At 42.1% G+C, this 8,514-nt stretch overlaps 1 non-coding gene across 1 annotated transcript; it reads right to left on the bottom strand.

Moving 5' to 3' along the window:
- Positions 1 to 4,202: 4,202 nt before the first annotated feature.
- TRNAS-GCU (transfer RNA serine (anticodon GCU)) lies at positions 4,203 to 4,284 on the bottom strand. The gene has a single exon. It is a non-coding gene; the product is annotated as a tRNA-Ser (tRNA).
- Between the last annotated feature and the right edge of the window lie 4,230 nt (positions 4,285 to 8,514).

Raw genomic sequence — 8,514 nt, 5'->3', positions numbered from 1 at the left:
TTTTTAAAAACGCCTCCACTAATGTAATACCAGTGAACCGATCCTGAATGAGACAGTCCTTGGGTATATTCACTGGGATGACAGGTAGTAGTGTTGAAGTGGTGACCTGTCATGAATGTGTGAAGCACGTAGGAGGACTACAGGGTCTGAGGGAACGGACTGTTAAGCCCATGCCCAGAGGAGAAAAAAAAAAAAAAGTCAAAGGAAGTTTTCAAGTGATGAGCAAAATCGGCTGTCTTTGGCGAAACTAAATATATTATAGTCGCGGCGCACGACTCTGAGGTTGTCATTATCGTACCCTGGCAACCTACCATTCAGAAGTGCGTCCCATTTAGTGTACAACATGAGACGCAAGTGATTCGTGTATAATTTGTTCGTGTATGATATTATTCGTGTATAATATATTCGTGCATAATAATATGATTCGTGTATGATACGAAATCGGACGCACTTTTGAATGGTAGGTTGCCAGGGTACGATACTGACAACCTCAGAGTCGTGCGCCGCGATTATAGTCGTGGAACAGGATTTGTGTTTACATTGGGAGGTCATACTTCATGGCAGCAGGTGAAAGTCTGTTCACTTGATGGCAGCTCTCACTGTGTCAGGATCTTGCACCATTTCCCATCTCTGTTCCCTGTCCCTTAGGTTTCCCCTCATTACGTAGCTACACAGCCTTTGACTACCAGCAATATGTTAGCATTCATTTCGTCCCGTCAGTCATGCTCGGACACTTAATATAGCATGTATTCAATATGGACGGTGGGTGTTAGCGCCGAAGTGGTGACATGTGAAGGTGTAGGAGGATTACTGGGCCTTGGGATAAGCTACTGCCCCCTCGATATAGGCCCTGAAACCTTTGCCCAGAGTCGGACACATTAAAAAATAATACATATACCACCTGAAAGCCATGCCACCACTGGATAGCCTTTAGCCCTATCTCAAGGTTTTAAACAATAGTAGACAGATTATATATTATATCCTAAGCAGTTAACCAAAAACCATTATATTATCAAGCACTTACACTGTGGCCCCCCCTCCTCCCCCCTTTTTTTTTTTGAGGGGGGGGGTTTATTAGACACTTTTGTTTAGCAGAAGAGAAAGAAAATTTTCAGATTTTAGAGGCTAAAAATAATATTCATTTTCCTCTTCCCCATCAAATATCCTCTGAGCTCATAAAATGATATTTGGAAACAGTACACCATTATGATCACTACGTCCTCGAGCGGAAGGGGTGGTAGTGTCAATATCTACTGCACCGGCTGTTATATTGGTAGCAGATAGTCATAAACCATTACCTCATTAAGCACGTACTTTACTGGACCCTACCTGACAGCGAGAGCAGTCTTCCTAGCAGTTCTTCTGTACTAGTTAATTGGGCTTATTATTCCCTAACACCTTGTATCGGATGACATTCTTCTTTTAGTTCACTCTTGCTACTACCAGACGATATTACTCAGCTTGGAAGAGTCCCCTGGTAGTGAAGAGGTTAGTGAAGGTTATATTATGCAATCTGTTCAGGGTGAAAAAGTCACTGCCAAGCTGTGTATAATTGTGTAGAGAGAACAGGAATAAAATGAAAATGTCACTGTGCTGAAAAGGTAAATGTGCGTGAGTGTTACTGATCTCTTCAGTATGAGGTAGTAGTAAGAATATCAGGTAAAAGACGTCCTTGTAGTACAAAAGTTAACCCTGTAATAAACCCCCAGGACCACCACTTATATCGTAGTCTTCCTAAATTATACATCCCTCTCACAGGCTCTTAAAACCCATAGAGCCGGGGCTGACTTGGCCAATGAGTTGAGTTCTTGTTTGTATATCACACACACCGTGGGTTTTGTGGGATGAGGTAAAACTCCGCATTAATTTTCCACGTTTTCTTACACTGTAGCTCTATCATCAACGTTTTCTCCGTAACACTCCTTCACTCCTGCAGATCGTATTCTCGGCTTAGACTTAATTATGGAATGAAGAAACGACATCAGCATATACGGTGTCACCCTTGACAATTTTTTGTTTTTTTGTGTAGCTGTATTAATGGCGATTTCTCCAATGTTCATTCGATTTCTTAACAGCGTTGAAACATGTCAACTAAAAAGGAAAAAGCAACGGGTGCTGATAATTTTGTTCTGCCTGTTGTTCTTACTGTTACTAGTCTCAGACTAGGATGGAACCTGAGCCTCTTGTCCCCACTATTAAATTACCTGTTTGAGGGAAGTGTGGTCTCATCCTGGAGAGAGTTTAAAGTCTTTACCACACCCATCCCATCCAGTGTATAACACCCATCATCTAGTGTAAAGGCTAATCCCTCTCTGCCTCCACCCCACCACTACGCATTCCCGTCCCACCCACTACAACACCCATCATCATTTAGCATGCTGCCCCCGCCCTGCCTCCGCCCACCACTACTCCAACCCGCCCCACCCACTACAACAGCCTTCACTACTTCACTACTCCCACACTGCCTCCACCCGCGACCACCCCAATGCCTCACACTCCTCTCTGCATACACATACGCAATCCATTTCCTGCACTCTAGCTTTGGAATCTGAAGTGAAATCTCTTTCCCACCTGCATCACCCGTCATAACGATATTCGTCGTCACAGGGTGTACTCCCACCATGATCATAACCCATACCACCCACTTCCGTCATTCCACTTCATCTTACCTCACTAGCAATTTTCTGCTGAAGTACGCTTCACTCCTGTAGACTATACTGACTTAGGTGATGCCGTACCTCACCACAAAGTATCTTGCCATACCATACCATGACATAATTATCGTACCGTACCGTACCATACCGTACCGTACCACCCTCTCTCCACACCACACTGTCACCTTCCCACACCTCCTATACCCAGGGCATTAACCAAAGGGCCCAGATGCCCCCACGTTTTGTACTTTTGTACCTTTTTCCTTCCTCCACGTTTGTGCGAGAAATGTGTCTTACGTCTTACCGATCATTGTGCATTCCTCATCTTCACAAAAGATGCATAGCCAGTCATAGCTTACCACCAAACACATCCCACCCACTCCCCTCCCACCAATTTCCCTCTCACCCATTTTTGCTGTGATGTGATGCATATTTCAGCCAGTGTAGACAAGCAAAGTAGATGCTGACACAACATCAAGTAAATGCTGGTACACTACAATGCATAGGTGGAATTTTGAAATTTGACCCTACCCTATGACTATGATCTTTGACTGGGTGTTCTCAGAATTGAACTTCTTCAATTGAACCCTTCCACCAAATTTGGTCTAAATTGGACAAAACCTTCAAACTGGCCTCTCTTTGTGACACTGAAAGGGACTTACTCTCCTCAGATGTAGTCAAGCCCTTGGTTGGCCCTAAACCCTTCCACCAGGTTTGGTCCAGATCACATCAGAACTGTTTTAATTGCCATGTTCACACAAAAACACATGTGTCAGACTTTGACTTTGCCCTGTGACCTTGACCTTTTGAGTAATTGTACTTAGAATCGACCCCCGTCGTTCTTGCCTTTGTCAAGCCTTCCACACTTGGTCTAAATTGGATCAAAACTGTTCAAGTTGATTTTTTTTTTTTTTTTTTTCAAACTTGAGGGACGAGGTTTGTAACAACGGGACCAGTGATTTTTTTTTTTTTTTTAAATCTCCAGTTCAATAAATGGCCACTAAGTTAATAATAATCTGGGGGATGGTGAGACTACAGTGAAAATACATCACCACTACATGTCATGAGACGAGGATGCTAATAATTTTGGACTCACAAAATGCCAACAGTGGACATGTGGTGATACATCTGTTGTAAATGTGCTGGTGTCAGGAGCCACTAACAGCATATTGTGGCAGCGTGTTCTCTTCTCAGTGTTGGCTGTATTCTCGTTGGCCTTGGAAACTTCATATCAGTGCTTCCTTTGCGATTTATTCTGCATATTTCGCCTCAATATTCTTATGTATTTATATTTCTGTTTGTGGTACCAACACTGTTTACATAACATATACAGATGATACAAAGGTGATGGACGCACAGTTTATCGGTGAGGAAGAAAGGTAACGATATTATTTATATAATAAACTAGAATCCGGCCAAGAGTCCTAAGCAAAGGAACAATTTATGCACTCAAGAAGCAGTTGCCTTTCCCTGGGGCAGGTGTTGTATTTTGTTTGTGTTATTTAAAGTACAGTACAAATACTAAAACATAAAGGGGAAAATATTGTACGACGAGGATGGGATTCGAACCCACGCAGGGAGACCCTATTGGATTAGCAGTCCAACGCCTTAACCACTCGGCCACCTCGTCTGAGAAAAATGTTGCATTCAGTAATCCAGCCGATCAGGCTCCTGGACCAGGTTTGTTTTTCCCATATCCTTGTTCATCCAGCAGTGCAACGGGAGATTTAAGTGTCAACTAATTCTTGCCGACCGCATTCTAGGAGAGGACTAAGACTTACCGCAAACTGATATTTTGCGGTAAGCGGGAGGCGGGCACCCTCCACTCATTTGACGCACTGCTGTCTTCAGGTAACCACACTGAGTAACAAGCTCAATGTCATATGTTTTCTTGCAATCCGAGAAAGAAGTTACTATGTCGGACGGTAACCATGTAATCAAATGACGGCAGGTGGACAGGTGGGTTAAGACTAATGGGATGAGGGTCGTAAGGGCTTAGAGAGATTTAGGGTTTATTGTTTCCATAATGCCACTCAGGGGTCAGCGAGGCTACTTACCTTCGCCATAAATGTTGGGGCTGAGTAGCCCAGCCCCGGGACCTTATGCTCCTGATGGGACAAAAGACTGGATGATAGAATAGCCTAAACGACACTCGTGCCCTTGATACAGAGGATTATTTTTGATATATTTGTAGCCCATATATATATTACTCTGTATCTGAACATTAAAGTGCCCAGCAGGGCCGAACCTTCTCCTCGGAAGAAGAGTGATATGCAGAATCCTTTCTTCCTCATGTACGAGTCAGAAGAAGTTTCTTGTAACTAGCGTATATGAAAGTTTTTTTTAGTTTGTTTTTGATGGATGTCTTTCTGTGTGTCAGACTGTATAGTATAAGTCACTGGTATGAACCAGTAGGGTTTCAATATATGGTAGTATATTAAAGGACATACTACCAACACCCACTTCAAATGTCCATGTACGTTGGATTCAAACCAGACTCAGAAACAGCAGATCGGGGAGTGAATACGATAATCACTGAGCCACAGGGTAACATACTGATGTAAATAAAAGCCGTAAAGGTGGCCAGATAGACGATGAGACAAATGAACTGAAAGTGAGAGAATCAGATGCAGCTAGACAAACACAGATACACACGATCAGAGACAAAAGAGAGAGGAAGGAGAAAAGAGACATATCGATGCAGCTGATTGATCTGGATGTATGACTGAAAAGACAGTGTTATTTGTGAGTCAGATAGATGCTGCATGATTGATTGCTTGAGCCAGTGATTGAAGAGACTCATTTCGGATTGGTGTGTCGAGGTGTGAGGGGCAGACAGAGGGACAAGGAAAGCTTAAGAGTTTATGAAAGCGGTTGGCTGTATTTTATATCCATTTGCATGAGACATACTGCGAAGATGTAGGTACCCAAAATGTACCCTTTCTAAAGCTAACCATATATGGAAGAACCAAAGTGAATAAGATAATTACAGAATCAGGAAGAGGAGATATGTCTAAGGGGAGTTAGAGGAGGTGTTGGTAGTTTTTTCCATCAGTTTGTTTAAGGCCTACTGCAGGGAGACGGGTGCCCAAATTTACCATTCATTATGCTGGCTAAGTACGAGTCAGACCGTTGAAGGAATTAGGTAGTATGCTGTTACTGTTCTGTATTGTTTATCAATCCGTGTTTGGTCCAGAGGAGGTTAGATTGACAGCCAAAATTTACAATTCTACATGCTGTCCAAGCACGAATCAGAACGACAGGACGAGGAATGATGGATACAGGAAAAATTCTCATGGCATTCTGTATTTGTCCTTATGATGTCCACTGCAGGGAGAGTGATAGTTGATATTTGCTCTTCCTCATGCTGGCCAAAAATGATCTGGAAAGTCCTGAGCTTACGAAGGATTCTGACTAAACTGTATTCAGTATCAGTCCTTTATGAAGTCCACTGTATGGTCAGTGATTGCTAGAATTAATATTTTCTCATGCCGGCCAAGTACGTTTGTATAAAGACAAGTGCATGTGACAGTCGAAGTGTTGTATCAGCTGCTTTTAATCAACAAAGTAGGGATCTGTAATTCGGCTGTGCAGTACATTATCCAACACAGGATTAAGAGCTGTGAACCACTAATCTGCGTGTCGTTTTTCAATATCCATATACCCTATTGTCTTGATGCCTTCACTATTGTTGTATTTCATTTTTACCAACTCTAGACAGCTCTAACCAACGCAGGAAAGACTTTTCATATTACAGGGTTAATGAAATCTGTAACTCCAGTATTTCTAATTCTCCTCCATCTGAAGGAGAAACAAATCTTTCTGTGCTAACAAAAATATAACAAAAATCGTCACAGGTTGAAAGACAAAAAGTATTGTACAAATAATGTGGCATCATCCTGAATTTACTGTTGCATAGAGTTACCAGAGACAGTGACCCATCCATCCATCCATCCAACCATCCATCCGTCATTCACTTCTGCACTCCCCCTGAAAACATCTGGAGCGTTAGGGCCCACGACCAGGTTACTTAGTACATAGATTTAAGGCAAGGATGACCAGTGAATAGCCCCTGGGTAGCATTATGTGAGCAATAAATGGCATCTAACCCTTAGGCTTTGATCCTAATGGGCAACATCCATTGAGAGAGGCCTAACCCACTAGATTACCAGGCGTTCATTTTATTATTTATTTAGGTACCACCCGAGCAGCCACACATGGAGAAATATCGTCCAGGTCAGATTTAATTGAAGTTGGAGTCTCCATACTTTTGTTGAATGTACATAAGAAAAGGCTCACTGCCTCTCTCGTAGGTGGAAATAATCGCTGGGATGATAGTGGTGATCATGATGATGGTAGAATAAGTACGTAATAAACATGGGTCGTATTCTCCAGTACCTACTGTAGGAGAATCTTTAGCACCTCGTCTTTCTCAACACATTTTGCATATTGCGTGTTATTATTCATTTGCATAGTATTTATATCTTATATGCTCGATATTGTTTACATATATATCATGAAAATTAACAATTACACACAAAATGGTAGGAGTTAGGCAACCTTCCTTCCACGGTGACGTCTTACTGATCATGCTGCCATCAGATGATTATAATCAGCTATTCTATTCAGTTCTCAAAGTGAAGCAAGTTATTTACTGCTGTATCTACCATGCAATTTGAAATGCGCCCTTGGTTTAAATAATGGTCTGGGGATAGTACCAGGTATGAACAGAATACAGAAAGACGTTATCATTGTTAAGAAATGAAACACGAGAACACGACCATAAATCAGTTGAAAATATAGCAGATTAAGATATGTAAAGAAAAGAAAACGACGAAGAAAGGACACGCATAACCGGAAATAAAAATAGAAAGGAAGAAAACAAAAGAAGGACAACATACCAGTACTCAGCTGGGTGTTAAAAGTGAAGAAAACAACGAAGGACATGTGGAGGACTTAAAGGGGAAAGAATGGACAAGAAATCTGGCACAGTGAGGAGTCTACCATTGTAATAATATGTAAAACCAAGAAAAAGGCAAACTGTGCAAGACCCCTCGGTACACAACGCGAGACGTGTCCACGATAATCCTGAATGATAAGAGCAAACACAGCTTAATCTTTAATCAGCTTACATACCGGTACCTTGCTTACTGGCTCTAGTCGGAGCTTCCAGTTTATCCCTTTGACTGCAAAGTAAGAAGGTTGCAAATTGTTCTTGACTAACTTGAAAGTTTTGATTTTCCATGATAAACTGACAGCAGCCAGAATATAACATTTTAATTTTCGTTGTAGCTATAAAATAATAACTTTGTATTTTACTCCAAGTTCAACAAGATGGTTTTATTCATCTGAAGAGAAACCAACTGCAGCTAAAAGGCTAAAGATGTGTAGTCGAACGGTTAACCTAATGGTAATCGGATAGTCCTTGTATATCATCGACCTAAGAAGATTACAATTCAGTATCGTGTCACTTATACCTGTCCTCTCATATTTCTTGACCTCCTGGTTCTCTGTGACTCCACCATACAATTAGGGTCATGTTACCTCACACCCTCAGGCGTGGTGAGGCTGGCAGGGCGGCACGGTGGTGGTTTGTGCAGCAGAATGAAGGTCCAAGTACCCTTTCCGAGGTCCAGTAGTCCTACAGCACACCAACAGGGCTGATCCATTCACCTCTCACCACAACAACTGACGAAGGATAGACGTAACTGGAGGAGTAGGTTTGGTAATGCATAATCCGCAGAATATTAATCGAGAGCATCTACCATACGTGAAACTGACCTTGAGCAAAACTTTGTGTGCGGGATAATATCCAGGAGTGGCTTCATTTCTTTGTCTCCTGCGATTTTCGAAAACGAGG

Source organism: Coenobita brevimanus, chromosome 114 (genome assembly GCF_032717465.1).
Source record: "Coenobita brevimanus isolate Jiangsu-jjx chromosome 114, ASM3271746v2, whole genome shotgun sequence".
Lineage (NCBI taxonomy): Eukaryota > Metazoa > Arthropoda > Malacostraca > Decapoda > Coenobitidae > Coenobita > Coenobita brevimanus.
This window is presented reverse-complemented; position numbering and strand designations above follow the sequence as displayed.